This window comes from Bufo bufo, chromosome 7, assembly GCF_905171765.1.
Source record: "Bufo bufo chromosome 7, aBufBuf1.1, whole genome shotgun sequence".
In the NCBI taxonomy this organism is placed as follows: Eukaryota; Metazoa; Chordata; class Amphibia; order Anura; family Bufonidae; genus Bufo; species Bufo bufo.
Genome location: NC_053395.1, coordinates 172331280 through 172350502, shown reverse-complemented (window position 1 = coordinate 172350502; position 19223 = coordinate 172331280). Strand labels below are relative to the sequence as shown.

General features: G+C 42.2%; 1 long non-coding RNA gene across 1 annotated transcript; it reads left to right on the top strand.

Annotated features, from left to right (window-relative positions):
• The first annotated feature begins 458 nt into the window (after positions 1–458).
• Positions 459–18382, top strand: LOC121008028. Its single transcript, XR_005780504.1, has 4 exons — positions 459–515; positions 11285–11320; positions 16200–16397; positions 18354–18382. It is a non-coding gene; the product is annotated as an uncharacterized LOC121008028 (long non-coding RNA).
• Positions 18383–19223: the final 841 nt, after the last annotated feature.

The following is a 19223-nucleotide window of genomic DNA, read 5'->3' as shown; positions in this document are numbered from 1 at the left end:
TAATTTATACCAGATGCGTTTCGGAGCCTGCACACTCCTTCCTCAACGGTATAAAATGCAATCTCTACGAAAGACCTTTTTCTAATTATCGTTGCATAGGGCGGGATTATTTAGAAATATCCGTTGGAAAATCCGCAATACGGCCACGGCTGGGCCGTGTGTCTAAGGCCTAACCCTGACATCACCATGGAATCCGCTTGGATAAGCTGCGATTCATTATAATTACACACCTCTGTGGAAGCCATGATGAGAGCATGAAAAGAGCTTTATGCTGATGACAATCTCAATTTTTTTACAGGTGTTATTGTCTTATAGGTGCCTCAGATAAAAGGAATGTTATCAAATGTTTGTGGCACACATAGGGGTTGATTAAGTATAATTTGGTATATAAATTGCAATCTCCGATCATACTCATTATGTGCAGTGCATCATGATTGGTTTCCACCCAGTCTTTCAACTGCTATAAAAGTAGCTGAACTTTTTCTGAACACTAATCACACGTCCTGCATCTACAGGTAGGTACTTAATATACAAATTTGTAAGCAGTTGTTTAAACAATATCATTTTCCCTTACTTTACAGTATATTAACATTTAAAGTTGAATATTGTTTTGCTTGTGAATGCTCCCAATTCCTGTTCCATTTGGGGCTACTTTGTAGGAATATTTAGTAAATCATTTGTCTGTTAAACGGGTATTACAGTAGAAAAAACTGTTGTTGTATGATCATGAAATGGTATAAAACAATAAACTAGCTTATACCCACCTTGCCAATCCCCCGTATCGGTCATTCCGATGTTGCACGGTACGCCACTGCGCTCCATTTCCTGCCTGCGGAATGCCACTCAGCCGTTTCCTGCCATGTCAAGACAGGAGCAGGAAGTGGAGAGCAGCAGGGATCTGGCCACCATCACAAAAGCAGTGACGAGGTGTCGGCAGAGTGAGTATAAGCTAGTTTACATTTTTTTAACAATTTCATGGCCGTCCAAGATACTTTTTTTCTTCTGGAATACCCTTTCAAAGTCCAGATTTTATATTATTATGGGTTATATGTGGGTTTAATGCAAATCTATTACTACTTGGCTTCTCTGTCAAAAATTTGTATGTCAAAATCTATTGCACGAGCCAATCGGAATCCTTTAATATTTAAAGGAGTGTGAGTATGTACGAATGTGCATGTGGATTCTCGTGTGGAAAATGTGCAGCATAATACAGTACCAGCTAAGCAGATGAGATCTTCATGTACACGGCCTGGAAATTGCCCTGTGGTGTGGATTTCACCTTTTGTAATGCAGGGTGAGAACTGTGTCAAATTTCATAATAAGACCTGCTTATCTGGAGCAGAAATGCAGAGAAAACAGCAGGAAAATCTGCATAAAGAACATTTCTTCTCGACATTTGACAAAAAATGCTGTATATTCATGGCCTCTAGGAGATTCCATTTACACACAACTCATTGTTCCAATATTACCAGAAACAGTTAAAGGAGTATTTGCTTAAAGGGGTATTTGCATCTAAACATTTGTGGCATATAACTAAGATATGCCACAAATTTCAGATTGGTGTGGGTCCTTCCTATGGAACCGGCTCCTATTTCGAGAGAGGAGCCACCAAAGTGAAGGGAGAGCGGCCGCACATGGTCACCTTGCTCTCCATTAGCTGCTTTGAGACATTTGAAAATAGTGCTCACCTATTTTTGGAACTCCCTTAGCGTTGAATGGAGGGTGGTTGCACAGGCGTGGCCGCTCTTCCTTCATTCAGGCTCCGTACTCCAGAAAGGGATGAGTCCCAGAGGTGGGACCAGCACCCATCTGACATTTGTGGCATATCTTAGCGATATGCCACAAATATTTAGAATAGTACCCCTTTAAAGAAAACTATAGCTAAACTATACTTCACACTGTGTACATTCAGATAAAACTTTTTTTATGGTAATATATCTAATATATAAAGCTGAGTATGTATGTATGTCTGCTAAAGGAATCCCCACCGTCGCATTTACAATCACAAAATATTGCACAGCCGCCTCCTGTGACTCGGGGAAAGTCATAGACTATGTTTTCAGTGGAGATTTTCCCCCCTACGCTTTGCAATTATTTGCCATAAAATATGCTTAGTAACCTAACCGCCAAACTACAGAAAGCATTGTCTGTTGGCAGTTAGCCTGGATATTCATCAGGTTGCATATAGCAGCCAATCACAGCTCAGCTTCTGTTTTGCTACAGGTCATTAATATGAGCTCTGATTGGTTACTATAAGCATCGAAGGACAGTTTTAGTATAAGACAGCTTATGTGTGAGTTAATATGATTTCAATTGCGACACTTAGCCAATGTTGTAAAAAAAGTAGTAAATGAGGCGCACAGGAACACACAAAGACCAAGCAGAGGTGCACTCAGTAAAGTGGACTCACCCAGTCCACTAAAAATAACGTGCAACTTGTGATAAATGAACTGGGAACTCTCAGGATACAGGGATCACACAGATATTTATTAATATATAAGGCAAAAAACGACAATAAAAGAGAGAATATGGCCCTCCTGTAGGAAAGCTATGTATAAAACAACACTTGCTCACTATAACCGGCACTCTGACTCTAGATGGATATTATAAACTACACATGGCATATTCTAACATTAAAACGACAATAAAAAGGTACATCATAGATTATTCACACAATAAAAGAATCGCACAATTAAAACGCATATATATCGCAAATGCTGAATTTTTACTGGGAAAACTACAATTGCGAGTTGTTCCCCAACTCACTGGCAAAGTTCTGAAGCTCCAAGGTAACAGTTAGAGGCACCGTGACGTGATAGTCCCACAACAAAACAGGTATAGCGGCGTCCCGCTCTATATTCAACCAGTAGCGTCCCACTGGGCTAATAGCATTTGAGTCTTGTTAAATCTCTTGTCAGCAAATATTTGATGAAAAAGATAGTCTTACCGGAAAGGTTCTCCTCACCACTTCGCTGCACACCGTCGCTCTGCTGGGTCGTGTTTTTAATTACCTCCAGGCTTTTTTGAGCGGTCAGGTTGTTAAAATCCCACGTAGGTAAAAGTTTGGCATGTGCAGCCCGGTCTCTGCTGTAGGCTGTCACGGATTCTTTATACTTGAACCTTATCGTGGTGTTTAGCAGTATGGTGCGAGGTTCCGGCACTATCTATTGGTCCTCACTCCTTAAAAATTCGGGGTCCTGTTGGAGCTAGACGCGTTTCGGGGCTTAAGATTGCCCCTTCCTCAGTAGCTACCAGTCCCCCTGAAATGCTTCCTTTTATAGTCCTAGACTACTTCTTCAAAACCCGGCATGGATCCTGACCGGAATCTGGACCCACAGTTTACTGGAGCTAATGTTTGCTCCTAGAACACATGGAGCTTTGTTTCTTTTACATATCCCCCCACTCCTACAACTTTACGGAATATTGAAAATATTGGAAGTATCGAATGGCAAGACCCAAATAGTTATATTGAAATGGCTTATTAGTGGTATTGATTGATGAATTTTTGTATTTTTTAGAAGTATGTTCTTAAGCGACTGTTTTTTATCACTTTGAAGTTATAGACTTAATTGTTATGTATTGTCCACTACCCAACAGACAGTAGGGAGCATGAACAGATGTTTTGTTATATTTTATCTTATAAAAGGGAAAGAGAAAAAATAAAATAAAAAAAAAACGCATGAAAAACGCACCAGAACCGCATGGGTGTAGTTGCGTTTTTTGGTGCAATACAACCAGCAGAGAGAGATAAGTCACTGGTATGAATATTTTTTAAAACTGATATTGCTTTGATGTGTTTTTAATAGTTTTTGTATAAACATGATGTAGGTTATTGAACACTATTATTTATAAACTCAATATGCTGGAAGCATAAAAGAAACAAAGCTCCATGTGTTCTAGGAGCAAACATTAGCTCCAGTAAACTGTGGGTCCAGATTCCGGTCAGGATCCATGCCGGGTTTTGAAGAAGTAGTCTAGGACTATAAAAGGAAGCATTTTCAGGGGGACTGGTAGCTACTGAGGAAGGGGCAATCTTAAGCCCCGAAACGCGTCTAGCTCCAACAGGACCCCGAATTTTTAAGGAGTGAGGACCAATAGATAGTGCCGGAACCTCGCACCATACTGCTAAACACCACGATAAGGTTCAAGTATAAAGAATCCGTGACAGCCTACAGCAGAGACCGGGCTGCACATGCCAAACTTTTACCTACGTGGGATTTTAACAACCTGACCGCTCAAAAAAGCCTGGAGGTAATTAAAAACACGACCCAGCAGAGCGACGGTGTGCAGCGAAGTGGTGAGGAGAACCTTTCCGGTAAGACTATCTTTTTCATCAAATATTTGCTGACAAGAGATTTAACAAGACTCAAATGCTATTAGCCCAGTGGGACGCTACTGGTTGAATATAGAGCGGGACGCCGCTATACCTGTTTTGTTGTGGGACTATCACGTCACGGTGCCTCTAACTGTTACCTTGGAGCTTCAGAACTTTGCCAGTGAGTTGGGGAACAACTCGCAATTGTAGTTTTCCCAGTAAAAATTCAGCATTTGCGATATATATGCGTTTTAATTGTGCGATTCTTTTATTGTGTGAATAATCTATGATGTACCTTTTTATTGTCGTTTTAATGTTAGAATATGCCATGTGTAGTTTATAATATCCATCTAGAGTCAGAGTGCCGGTTATAGTGAGCAAGTGTTGTTTTATACATAGCTTTCCTACAGGAGGGCCATATTCTCTCTTTTATTGTCGTTTTTTGCCTTATATATTAATAAATATCTGTGTGATCCCTGTATCCTGAGAGTGCCCAGTTCATTTATCACACTTAGCCAATGTTGTTGTAGAGGCCGATGTAACTGACATGACCTTAAGTGTATACTAATTCTGTGGGGTTTTATATACTGTCAATTAAAGACAATAATGCCGCATAAGAAAAGGAATTTGATTGGACGATTGTCAAGCCCCTTCTGGATGTCACTGTTAAAGGGGCGGGCACTGTGGAGGTCACTGTTAAGGCAGCAGGGTACTGTGAGGTCACTGTTAAGGGAGCGGGGTACTGTGTCAGTCACTGTTAAAGAGGCATGCGCTGTGGAGGTCTCTGTTAAAGGGGGCAGGGAATGGTGGAGATCACAGTTAAGAGGACTGTTCCCTATTGTGGTCACTGTTAAGGGGCGGGGTGCTGTAGAGGTCATTGTTAAGGGGGCAGGCACCTGTGGAGGTCACTGTCAAGGGGTTGGGGTGCTGGGGAATCATTGTTAAAGGGCAGGCTGCTGTGAAGGTCAAAGTTAAGGGGGTGGGCTTCTGTGGAGGTCCTATTTTAATGAGGTGGGGCACTGTGGGGGGTCAGTGTTAAGGGGTGGATTGCTGTGGAGGTCACTGTTAAGGGAGCGGGATACTGTACAGGTCATCTCCATTCACAGTAGGTATGCAATTTAAAGTACCTGTTCTGTTAATTATGAGTCCCTGATGTACCAGTAAAAAGCCTAACTGATCAAAACATAATCTCATTTGGAATAAATTGTAAACATTTGAACTGCTTCCTTAACGTAAAGGGGTTGTCCCATCACAGACCATGGGGACAAATCACTAGGATATGCCCACATTTTCAGATAGGTGCGGATCCCGAGAACAGAGCAGGTAAAGGTGGTGGAGGGTGCACTGCGCATGCGCAGTCGCCCACCATTCATTTCTTTGGGGCAATCGAAAATAGTTGAGCTCTGGCTTGGCTATTTTCATCGGCCCCATAGAAATGAAGAGAAGCGGTGGCCACGCGAGTGTATGGGGAGAGAGCTTGGTGGTGGCCGGACCCTGGGAAACCTGGGGTCCTATTAACCTACAAAAGGCCACCCGTCGGCTAGACGGTTAACAAAAACCACTTGTATAACAACCAAGGTAAACCAAAAACTAACAAATGGGGAATGGTATAAAAATGTAAATTTATTGATAAAAATACAAAGGATGGAGCTACTACAGAATTACAGGAATGCGGAGAAGCACAGGGTCACAGACGCCACAATACACCAAGGTGTCAATGAATAATGACATCTATTTCAGGTACCAGAGTAAAATGCTAATGTGCATTTAAATAAACCCAATTGGTCCAATATGTAGTTGCTGTACGATTCCTTCAAACAATTGATGCAAAAAGCCCTGTTAATAGCAGGGGAAAAGCACAGCGAATCCACACATAGCATAGAGGCCAGAGAGCAACAAATCATGTAAATAAAATTCTCTCATAAATAGCACTATATAAACAATAATCGGCATGAATATGTAAAGAGGCTCGCTATGGATACGTGCAGAATCACCAGCAGGGTTAGGACAGGAAGAAATCAATGCAGACCGTACCTGAAGACATGGTGGTAAGTGGGTGTGAGGACCCTGAGCGCACAACCTCGACGCGCGTTTCGCCCTACGGCTTCGTCAGGAGGTATAGAATGATGTATAGACAGGGTATATATAAGGAGAGGTGGGGTGGGTCAAGGAAATTACCTTGATTTGGTACATCTGTGGTCCACATGTATGGGCGCGGAATGCCCCATGATGCTCGACGCCATCTCTCGGCGCATCCACGTCATCGCGCGAGCGCGAAAATGTGACGTCATGGAGCGCGTCCAGATGGCGCCGAGCAGCGCATGCGCAGTCCGCGACCCTGTGGAACGCAGGTGACCCGCAGCCGGAAGTGTATCAATGTATAAGCGGAGAATACTGCAGACATGTCACTAACTCTAATCTCATGCCAAAAGAGACACCGGACGCATCCATACCGAGCCTCACATCAATACAATTGCGCTTAAAAGCAACAGTTCACATCATATATACATACCAACCAAACATATAGGGAATCAGCCGCGTATGAGTGGGGGCGGGGCGGAGCACATCCTAAAACAGATAGTTGCTCCAGCCCAACCCCACCAATCACGGCCGAAACATGGGAAGTGCCACCAAAAAGCCATATAATGATAAACCTGACATCATACACCAAACGTGACATAAAAACAAAATAGCGTGATGTGTAGTACGTCATATAGAAACATACACATGTATACATAGCAAATATTTGACAATAAAATTACATGCATATTTTCAATGATTATACTCAGGTGTCGGCTGTGTGCTCACTGATCCGGGCGACGTAATTAAATACGCCTGCCCGTTGATAGATGTCCTAAATGGTTGAATTTAAGAATGAAGGTGTAGAAAGATCCACACCTTAATAGGTGAAACGATCTAAATATACTACCCAATTGGATATCGAACACACAGTCGACATCCGAAAATCAACCAGCATGATTCAAAAAGACATATCACACAAATCATGATAATATCTAAGAAGTCATGATCAATATAGTGAGAATTAAACCTTCATCGCAAAAAACATAACTGTGATAATATAGTGAATAGGTGATTATCATGTGCTGAGACAGTGATATATCCAATCGCCCGCCCCAGCAGATTTAAGGGTCAAGGTCTGGGTGAGGGACATTCAGGGACGACACCGCGGGCGGCAATGACTGGCCGCCGGCAGAGTCAACCGAGAAAGTCCCCCATCCAACAATAACCCAGACCTCTGCAGTGAAAGAAAAAAGAAAGAGAATCGAGTACGACCCAGCAGTGAAAAAAAGAGGAGCAATCCAAGCCAACCTAGGGCTCGGAAGTAGTCCGCATAATCCAAAGGCGATGTTGAATCTGCTAGCAGAACTAACAATGTGTTGCAACCCTAGATGTTCAGGTGATGGAGTAACCATGCCAAGGAATGATGTCCTTCATATGATCCATGATGCAAAATCCGATGTTATCCCACATGATGACCGTATTCTCCTATGGATGATGGCAACCTTCCTTGCTACCAGAACCCACAAGGACTGAATATATGGAACCTCGAAAAGAAAGGAAAAAAGAGAGACAGATACTATTTAGTCGTGAAACATATATAAACATCTAAATATATATATACCCTGTGATTAAAATTCGCGCGCTATTCATAGAAAAGAAGAAAAGCTGCTAAACTCATTGAGGCCGTGGGGTGTAACGGTGTCTAGGGTGACAATCCACTTGGTTTCCCTACGCAGCAATGCCACTTTTATATTGCCGCCCTCTGGATCCCAAGTGGATTCTGTCAATGCCTCTAACTGATAGTCCCGCTGGGTCGGATCTGTGGAATTTGTAAAAGTGTCTAGGGACTGCTTGTAACGAATCCCAATCCTTTTCAGTGTACCTGACGCTGCCCGAATACTGCGAATGTGTTCTAAGACACGAACCTTGAGAGCTCTTTTAGTCAAACCGATATAAAGTAAATTGCAGGGGCAGGTGATCTGATATATCACTGCCTCAGTATTGCAATTTATATGGTGTACGATGGTGTATTTCTTCAGACCAGAAGAATCACAAAAGCCAGTGGACCGGATCATGTACTGACAAGCAGTACAGGATCCGCAGGAGAAAGAGCCCCAATTCGGGCCCCTGCTCCCAAAGATTCCACCAATGGGTTTAGGCACGTAATGGCTTTTGGTGAGGATGTCGCGCAAATTGCGCGACCCTTCTCCAAGTAATCTGGGGATACGCCGGAAGGCTCGCAGCCAGATCACCATCGGTTTGCCAGAACTGGCCAGTGCTTGCGGAGGATGTATTGTATAAACTTCCACTTGCTATTGAAGGGGGTGATGAATCTCACGTTATTATCTTTTTTGTTTTTTGATTTCAACTTACTTACCAGCAGAGAGTCTCTAGATGTTTTTTTGGCTCTCTCATAACCCCGTTGAATAGTGTTGAATTGGTATCCTCTTTCGAGAAATCGTTGTGTTAGGGCTGAGGACTGCTGGTCGAAGTATTCTTCGCTGGAACAAATCCTGCGGGTTCTCAGGAATTGCCCTGTAGGGATTGCCTGAATCGTGTTTGGATGGTGAGCAGAGGAGGCGTGGAGAAGGGCATTGACAGCCGTGGATTTCCTGAATAAGTCGGTAGACAGATATCCATCAGGGCCTTTAATGATCATGATGTCTAGAAATTCAACATTTGTAAGACTGTATTTCCAGGTAAGTTTAATGTTGCGGGTATTTGTATTCAGACGAGCCAGAAAATCTTCCAAGGCAGGAATGGTGTCGTGCCATAGAAAAAATACATCGTCTATATACCTCGACCATAGGAGTGCGGCATCATATCCAGGTGTTTCATGTACCAGCTCTCTCTCCCACAGCCCCAGGAACAAATTTGCATATGAGGGTGCACATGCTGCCCCCATTGCTGTACCCTGGAGCTGTAGGAAGAGGCGGTCCTTAAACAGAAAATAGTTATGCGTCAATGTGAATTCTAACAACGCTAAGATGAATTCAATCAAATCGTTGTCAAAGTCAGTCATGACTAAAAAGGATCTGGATGCTCGCACTCCCTGGTCGTGGCATATAGACGTGTATAGCGATTCAATATCGCAGGTGACAAGAACCGCATCTTGATCGACGTGGATGCCATTCAATCGCCTCAACATATCTGTCGTATCTTTAACAAAAGATGGGAGAATTTCCACACTCTTTTGAAGGAAAAAATCGATAAACTTCCCTATGTTGGTACACAGACTGCCGATCCCCGAGACGATCGGGCGTCCAGGAGGATGGGTACGGTTCTTGTGCACCTTTGGGAGCAAATACAGGGTTTGGTTTAACGGGAAAGTCAACCATTAAACCCTTCCATCATTTTTAGAGTAATAACGCCCTGATCATGGGCATCCCTTAGGATATCGTCTAGTTCCCTTTTAAAATCAAGTCGGATCTTTCTCAATTTTTCTATAACATTGTTTGTTATTTAACTGTCGGAAGACTTCCTTTTCATACATCTGCACAGGCCATATCACGACGTTGCCCCCTTTATCGGCAGGTTTTATGACTACCTCCTTCAGATTCTGCAGTTCTCGCAGTGCCTGTCTCTGTGGGCGTGACAAGTTATCACCCCTAATATGTGAGTGATCGATGTTAAGATCACGTTTAACAAGCTTCACAAAGACATCCACTGCGGGACATAATGTTTTGGAGGGAAACGTCTGTGAACGCCTGTGCAGATGTATGGGGGATCTACTGGGTGTAATTTCTACCTGGTCTTCCAAAAGGGATTCTAGATCTCTAATCGCTTGCCTCTCAACCGGAGACAGTGAGGCGATACCTTCCTGACCGCGGTTAAAATATTTTTTGAACAGTAATTTTCGAGGCAAATAGTTCTAGATCTTTGATTACTTCAAAGTAATCAAATCTGCCCACTGGGGAAAATGATAAACCCTTTTGTAAGACCTCTTGTTGTGCTGAGGTGAGATTAATGGTAGAAAGATTTATTACCTTTAATTCTTTGCTCTCTTCCCTCGACCATTCCCGTTCCAGTGTTTCCGTTTTTGTACCGGAGTGCGGAGATTGTAACCTGCCCTGTCGGGATCTGGACCGCGAGTAGTGCCCGGGCGCCCTTCTAAAAAAGGCCCGCCACATTCTTCCTCAGACAGAGATGACGCTAGGGACTGAGATCGTGAGCGTGATTCGGGTCTAAGATTCGTGCGTTGCCACTTGAATACTTTATTAGACTGGTAGTCTCCCAGATCTCTCTGGAATTTTTTTGTTTTAATCGACTGGATTTCTTTTTCCCACTTGACTAGGTCTTCCTCAAGACCTCTGTCAAAGGTCTCCAGATCCTCCTTAGTCAGTAGTTGGTTAATATTATCCTTATAACTGTCAATGTCCTTCTCCACAGCCTCCAAGGATCTCCGATCCACCCCAATCAGCAATTCAATTAGGGTTTGTGAACATTTAGTGAGAGTTTCCTCCCATTTTGCAATGAAGGAGGGATCTTCACCCTCCAAGGTTGGAAAGATCTGTATCCGAAGTCCCCGGGGTATAATATTCCGATTAAGGTAATTCTCAAGTGAGGCTTTATTCCACCACAACTTGGTACGTTTTTTTAAGGCCTCTCTGAGCTTATGCTTCAATTCTTTACCATCACATTTCTCCGCATCTTGCACTGCAGTGTCTCCAAACACTGATCCCAATTGTGACATCCAATCTTTGTCACGTGATCGATAATCCATAAATGAGGAATTGCCTATAAATATATATTCAATGCTGGTCCTCAATGCTGGTCCTCCTGCCACCACTCTCCACACTCTGTTCTTGGTGTAGATGCGAGTCCCAGAGGTGGGAGCCCGCACCTATCAGACAATGGGGCATATTCTCGCGATATGCCCCATTGTCTGTGATGGGAATACCCCTTTAAGTATATTTAAATGGATTAATTATTTTATTTATTTTTTAGCTTTATTTTACAGGTGCTCCACCATGTATCCCTACGGTGAGTTACTTATTATCAGACTTATTGACTCCATATTTTTCTTTATCTGACAAATGCTTCTAAACTCCAACTTCTTGTATTTTGCTTGCTGCATTTTTCATTGTGTTTATGACAGATCACACTATTAGCACAGACACTTTTGGGTCATTAATCAAACTGGTGTAAAGTAGAACTGGCTTACTTGCACATAGCAACCAATTAGATTCCATCTTTCATTTTTGACAGCTTCTTTGGAAAATAAAAGGTGGAATCAGATTGGTTTCTATGGGCAACTAAGCCAGTTCTACTTTACACCAGTTGGATAAATGACCCCATTTTTTTCTTACCTATCTTTCTTCAGACCTCCACCAGACAATTATTCCCTCTCCTCTTGTAGATAAGGAATAAATATTTGTAGTCAATAACTGAATTGGTGCTTTCCTCCAGAACATTTAGTTTTTTCGGGGGGTTGACCCACCATTACAGAGATACCCTGCACAAACTGTATATGTATTGGAAGTGGCTTGCCATGGGGAGACATCCAAAGCTTGTCTCTTGGAGTGGAGTCTTTCTCCATAACTCTGACACTGTCCAATCGTAGACGGAGAGCATTGGAGCTGTCAAGCACAGCCTGATCTCATGACATCGTCCATAGCTCATGAGAACACGCTGTGACAAGGGCTGTTTTTGGTCAATGCTGCTAGACTTCTCGGTTCTCCTCTCGCTTCTGCTCCGGGCTGATGCTTCCTTAAATCTGTATGGCGGATAACAACACTTCTCACAGGGTGGTCTCATGAGATAAAGAAAATCTCGATAAATTATACTGTGCACAGTTTGCAGGTTTTGACCTGGTGACAGGTCCTTTTTCAAGTGAATGTATTCCCTTGAATACAATCAGTTTTAATGTCAGTAGGTTAAAGTGGTCTGATCCTGTGTTCCAAATCCCTGTTAAAGGGTTGGTCTGGGACTTATCTACTGACCAGTTTACTACTGTGTTCCCATTCAAGTGAATGCTGCAAATACTGGGCACTACGCATTGGATGGAGCAGTGTAGTTACAGTGTTTGGTTCTAGGGACAGGGCTTCTGAAAACAGCTTGTGCTAGGATTTGGACCCGGCTGGCACGATCACTATTACATTGCCTAGTCCAGTCAAAGTCCAGAGAGGGTGGCAGTTGCAGAGAGACCAGAGCCTCTAGGTGTAATGACAATGCCCCCGTTGCTCTTAGAGGTGCATTTGCAAATGCTAAAACTTCATTTTTCTCAGCAATGCGGGCACATATGAACATGGGACCAACACAGATGCCTTCAGCTGCCTGACACACATGCAACAGGTCAGCCAATATAATAGGTGCAAAACTGCTGACAGATGCCCTTTAAGGGTATTCTCCAGGCCTGTTCCTAAAAAAGTCTCTTTCAGCTAATCTGTGGGTGGAAAGAAGACACTTTCAGCAGTACTTACCATTCCATAGCTTGACTGGCTGCTCTTACTCTGACGTAGCAACTTTTTTTTTCTGTTCAGCTACATCTATGGTATGGAGCTGAATAGGAAGAAAGAGAAGCACATATGGCTGTAACATCAGAGGAAGACTTCACATCCAGTCAGGTGGTCACGTTCTCCCAGCACGGATCGGTGGAGCGACAGAAGTGTAAGCACTGCTCAAAATGTCTCCTCTCCACAGGTTAGTTGAAAGAGACTTTTTTAAGAAGAACCTATCACCAGGAAATGCAGTGAGCAGGAGGAGCTGAGTGAGTGTGTATATATATATATATATATATATATATATATATATAATCAAATAGAAAGCAGGACTGCACTCCAAAATGTGATGAAAAAATCAAAGCTGTTTATTCACCCATGTTATGGCAAAGTTTGCGACGTTTCAGCTCTTGCGAGCCTTTCTCAAGCATGCTCGCAAGAGCTGAACGTCGCAAACTTTGCCATAACATGGGTGAATAAACAGCTTTGATTTTTCATCACATTTTGGAGTGCAGTCCTGCTTTCTATTTGATTATACTATTGGGGATTGCCGTTGCCCCCTTTTGGACATTGCACCCGCTTGTCAGGTTGGTGCTCCCGTTGGACTTTCTTTTTTTTTATATATATATATATATATATATACAGTATCTTACAAAAGTGAGTACACCCCTCACATTTTTGTCAATATTTTATTTTTATTTTTATATGGGACAACACTGAAGATATGACACTTTGATACAATGTAAAGTAATCAGTGCACGGCTTGTGTAACAGTGTAAATTTGTTTAAAAAATATAACTCAACACACAGCCATTAATGTCTAAACCACTGGCAACAAAAGTGAGTACACTCCTGAGTGAAAATGGCCAAATTCTGCCCACAGTGTAAATATTTTGTGTGGCCACCATTATTTTCCAGCACTGCCTTAACTCTCTTGGGAATGGAGTTCACTAGAGCTTCACAGGCTGCTACTGAAATCCTCTTCCACTCTTCCATGATGACATCACGGAGCTGGTGGATGTCAGAGGCCTTGCACTTCTCCCCCTTCTGTTTGAGGATGCCCCACACATGCTCAGTAGGGTTTAGGTCTGGAGACATGCTTGGCCAGTCCAGCACCTTTACCCTCAGTTTCTTTAGCAAGGCAGTGGATGTCTTGGAGGTGTGTTTGGGGTAGTTATCATGTTGGAATACTTCCCTGCGGCCCAGTTTCTGAAGGGAGGGGATCATGCTCTGCTTCAGTATGTCACAGTACATGATGGCATCCATGGTTCCCTCAACGAATTGTATTTCCCCACAGCCGGCAGCACTCATGTATGCACCGTGACACTCTCACCACCGTTCTTGACTGTAGGCAAGACACAATTGTTTTTGTACTCCTAACCTGGTTGCTGCCACACACGCTTGACACCATCTGAACCAAATAAGGTTATCTTGGTCTCCAGTAATCCATGTCCTTAGTCTGCTTGTCTTCAGTAAACAGTTCGCAGGCTTTCTCGTGCATCATCTTCCTTCTGGGACGACAGCCATGCAGACCAATTTAATGCAGTGTGCGGCATATGGTCTGAGCACTGACCATCTGGCCCCCCACCCCTTTGACCTCTGCAACAATGCTGGCAGCATCTGGATATGACTCTGAGCACGTGCACTCAACTTATTTGGTCGACCATAGCCAGGCCTGTTCAGAGTGGAACCTGTCTTGTTAAACCGCTGTATGGTCTTGGCCACCGTGCTGCAGCTCAGTTTCTGGGTGTTCGCAATCTTCTTATAGCCTAGGCCATCTTTATGTAGAGCAACAATTCTTTTTTTCAGATCCTCAGAGTTCTTTGCCATGAGGTGCCATGTTGAATTTCCAGTGACCAGTATGAGAGAGTGTGAGAGAGATAACACTAAATTTAACACACCTGCCCCCTATTCACGCTTGAGACCTTGTAACACTAACAAGTCACATGACACCAGGGAGTTAAAATGGCTAACTGGGCACAATTTGGCCATTTTCAATTAGTGATGTACTCACTTTTGTTGCCAGCGGTTTAGACATTAATGGCTGTGTGTTGAGTTACTTCGAGGGCACACCCAATGTACACTGTTATACAAGCTGTACACTGATTACTGTACATTGTATCAAAGTGTCAGATCTTCAGTGTTGTCCCATGAAAAGATAGAATAAAATATTTACAAAAATATGAGCGGTGTACTAAATTTTGTGAGATACTGTGTATATATATATATAAATATCCACACACATACATATTTATACACAGTGTTTATTTGTGGGATGAGATTATAGTAACTTGTAATTTATACATTTAAACTTCTGTTCTTTCTGAGCTCAGTTGTACATGGGAGCCATCTTATTAATAATGGACAGCTATCTCTGTACACACACTTATACAAAGAATGCTATCAATCACTGATGACACCTCCCCCGTGTACAGCTGACGTCAGAAAGAGGAGAGATTTAAAGAATAACAGTCATTTTATTTTATTTTTTTGCTAAAGTGTAGGGCAAGTGATAGGTAACAATTTTGCAATAGACTTTATTTAGCCAAAACTTTTATTTTTGGTAGAAAACTGGGGCTGAAATGGCCCTTAGCAGCACTCTTCAAAAGAGCGTTGCTAAGGGCCATCCGTCCATTAGAAAAGACGGGCTGTGCAGACGCTGTGCTTCTGAAGCGTGCTTCCCTAGGACACAGAAGGTGGGGCACAGGAGTCTTAGGAGTTAAAATTACATTTATATTCCCCCATTTCTATGCAATCTAATGCTCCGTTACATTTACTGACCTGCTGCGATCCCTGTGATAATAATTCATGTAGCAGCCGCCGGAAGTAGAAGCACTATGCGCAGTGAGCCGGCTGCTACATGAATTATCACTTGCCCTACACTTTAGCAAAAAAAAATTATAATATGACAGTTATTCTTTAAATGTATAAATTACAAGTTTTACTTTTACAAGTATAGGACCGGAAAACCCCAGTAAAGATGAGTCATTTAATGTACCAGTATATGCCTTTATACTTTTGTATGAAGGCCAATCAGTTCTAATCTACACAATGAACCAAATTTTTTTTTTTGTAGATTTGTGTCAAAAATTAGTTTGAAGTTCCAAAAATACTAAGGGCATTAATAATGGATTAATTGAGAGCAGGCAAAAGGTATTCATTTTTAGGATGGGGGAATAAGGTAATTGAATATAAATCAGCTTTCTCAGGAATTTTCTCTGCAACATTAAAATTATCATGGTTGATCCTTAGCGAACATACACATTGGAAATTTAGAGGTATTAAAGAGTAACTAAGGAGCAACTTACCGTTAAAAAAAAAGTAGCACTGCAAATCAAACCTACTGTCAAACTGGCCATCTTGCTACCTTTTAATATAATCACATATTACAGTGCTTATTCTAGTATCAAATTATGTTTCAGGACCATATAATAACAATCCGTCAGTATGGTACAACCCCCCATCTCCTTGGGTAGGATATTCCAGACCACTTTATCCTCCATATAATCCAGGCTACTGGAACTCTTGGTGGAGCAACAATAGATCCTGGAATAATAGACCCCATCGACACCATGGACACCATGGACACCACTAGTGTGCACAGCTTAGCCACAGCAAAGGTGAGTTTAAAATCATTAAACCGGCAGCTGCCACAACCAAGGCATTGTATGACCTGATATTTTCACTTGTGTCATGCATAAAACATTGCTATTACATGCTCACACCTTTAAAGTGGTTGTCCCATGAATGAAAATAAAAAGTATCTGTTAGATCACGCAAAACCTAACTATTACAATAACTGGAGTCACTTTAAATGGGTTGTTCTAGAATGAAGGGGGGGAGTTGCATCCCCCCCCACACATTCTGCAGGGCCTGCAAAGGGAAGATGACTTACCTGCTTCCCGGAACTGGCTCCTCACTCCTTCTTCTCTTGGTCAGCAATGCTCCTTTGGGTTCCAGCGATGTCAACATCCGGTTTGACATCATTGCAGCCAATCACAGGCCGTGGTGGTGTCAAGCTTTCCTTGCGACCATTTGTGATTGGCTATAGTGATGTCAAACCGGATGTTGAAATCGCTGGAGCCCAACGGAACATTGCAGGCTGACAGAATAAGGAGCAGGGGCTGGCTTTAGGAAGCAGGTAAAGTCATCTTCCCTTTGCAGGTCCCGCAAAATGAGGGGTTTGCCAAAAACATCCCTATTCTTGTCCAACCCCTTTAAAGTGGTATTCCGGATCCCACCGTGTCCTTCAAACTCATCTTCATTACACATAACATGCCTGTAGTAGTTTGCAATATACTTACCATCCCAAAATTGCATGGATGGACCGCTTGGGGCATAATGTGCCTTTTTTTAAAATCCTGCTTCTGTCGACCTCCCATTATGTAACAGGTTTCCAGCCTGGGGTATGGACGGCAGGGTTGGACTGTCCCATCAGAGTATCAGAAGATCCTCCAGTGGGCCCAAGGTCTGACAGTAATGGACCTCTTATAAAACAGGGCCCTTAATATCTTATACACTGAAGGTGGACCTTCAGAATCATTTCCTCTGGAAGGCCAAAGGGACTTCAGTCTGACGCTGATGGTTGGTATGTCACTTCCACTGTGGACGTGGCCAGAACTATTCATGCCCCTAGTGCATGCGCAGATGAGGCGGATTCAGGAGTTTGTGCAGGGAGATGAATAGTCCTGGTCCCATCTACAACAGAAGTGACTTCCCATCCATAGCTTAAGCCAGAAACATCTGTGGAAGCAGGATTTCTGTTACCTTACTGGGTTGCCAAGTAGCTGATGCACACAACTTTGCGATGGTAAGTATATTAAAAACTTTCTTCTACAGGAGAGAGATTTTGTGTTTGTGGTGGATTTGCATTACTTGATGGGTCCCAGAAAATCCCTTTATAAAATGCGCTTGTGTCTAGCGATTGTTGTTGCATGCTTGTTATGACACTCCCTGGGTGTTCTTTTGAATATCTCCTAGAACAACTGCCTAATGTTACCAGTTCCGGTGGTCACACATGCTCAGTAGCTCAGCTCCACTGCCCAGATACTGATTCTGGACACCAGCACAGGACAAGCTGAACCCGCTGCCACCAATTTTTTCACCTCTCGAAAACCACTTTACTGTGTTGTTTAATGTATAAATAAAAAACAAAGAAGCAGAAAAAAAAAATTATAAAAAAAATAAAAATCCCACATGTGTAATTTTCTCCATATCCTTCCCATTTTTAGTGGTAAAACAGGCAGCTAAGAGGGCTCAGAATTTGTTGTGTATATGTGAACTTTGAAGAATTTAAAAAAGGGAATATAAAGGCAAGGTGCATTATTTGTGCATTTCATTCATGTACCGTCCAAAGGGACTTATTTTGGAGTGCATGTTCTTGGAAGAGGCAAAGCATCTTATCATACAACTATGTTTTACTAGATATAAAGTACAGTATATATATATATATATATATATATTATGTTTTTATTTTATTTATTTATTTTTATTCCTTTTATAGAAGACCATGGACACTTTTGTACTCACATCCAATTCAAATGTGTACTTACTGTAATTTTTCATTTCATTTATAGACTGAACCTACTCAATGAATTTTCATGGCCAAAAAAAAGAGCACAGTTTCTGATTACTTACACAAATTTCTGTATGTAATTGCTCATGCATGTGAATCATTCCTCTTTTACATACTTGCATTACTTACGTTAAATTTATCATCATTTTCTTTATCATAAAGCTTGAAGTGCATATTGTAATGAATGGAAATAAAGCTTGTCAGATGACACATAATAATGGCCTGTGTGTGTGATGTAATCAGCTACAGGTAGTTATAATGTTTTTTAATTGCATTTATATATCATTTAAACATTGAAGAAAAACCCGCCTGACCCTGTGGTGTAAAAATAACAGTAATATTGATAATGCTAATAATACATTAATGGCGAGCCATGCTGAGGAATATTCTGTAACACAGAGTCTTAGGGCTGTATTACACCAACAGATTGACAGATTTTATGACCAATCATTGGTCAGATGGCCATTTGCACACACAGATCTTTTGTTATTCACACCAACTATTAGTCTGATTGGGCAGAAATTGGTCAGATAATCTGTTGGTCTAATATAGCCCTTAACCAGACTGGTCCTAAAAATCTATTTGCTGCAGTATTACTGTATCTAAATACTCTTGCAGAGCCTGAATAACCAGCGCATATGTCTAATAGTACCCCATAGCTATGCCCATCCTCAAGATAGATCATCAATATCAGATCATTAGGGGTTTGACTCCTGGCCGTCCCACCATGCGCCATGTCAATCAGTCTTCCCTTCATTGTTTACCTGCTCACCGTTGACATCAACTACAAGACGTCCCATTCACTTCTATGGAATGGCTCTTTCCTATATATTTGAATAGGAATGAGCTGTCCCATTGAAGTGAAAGGGAT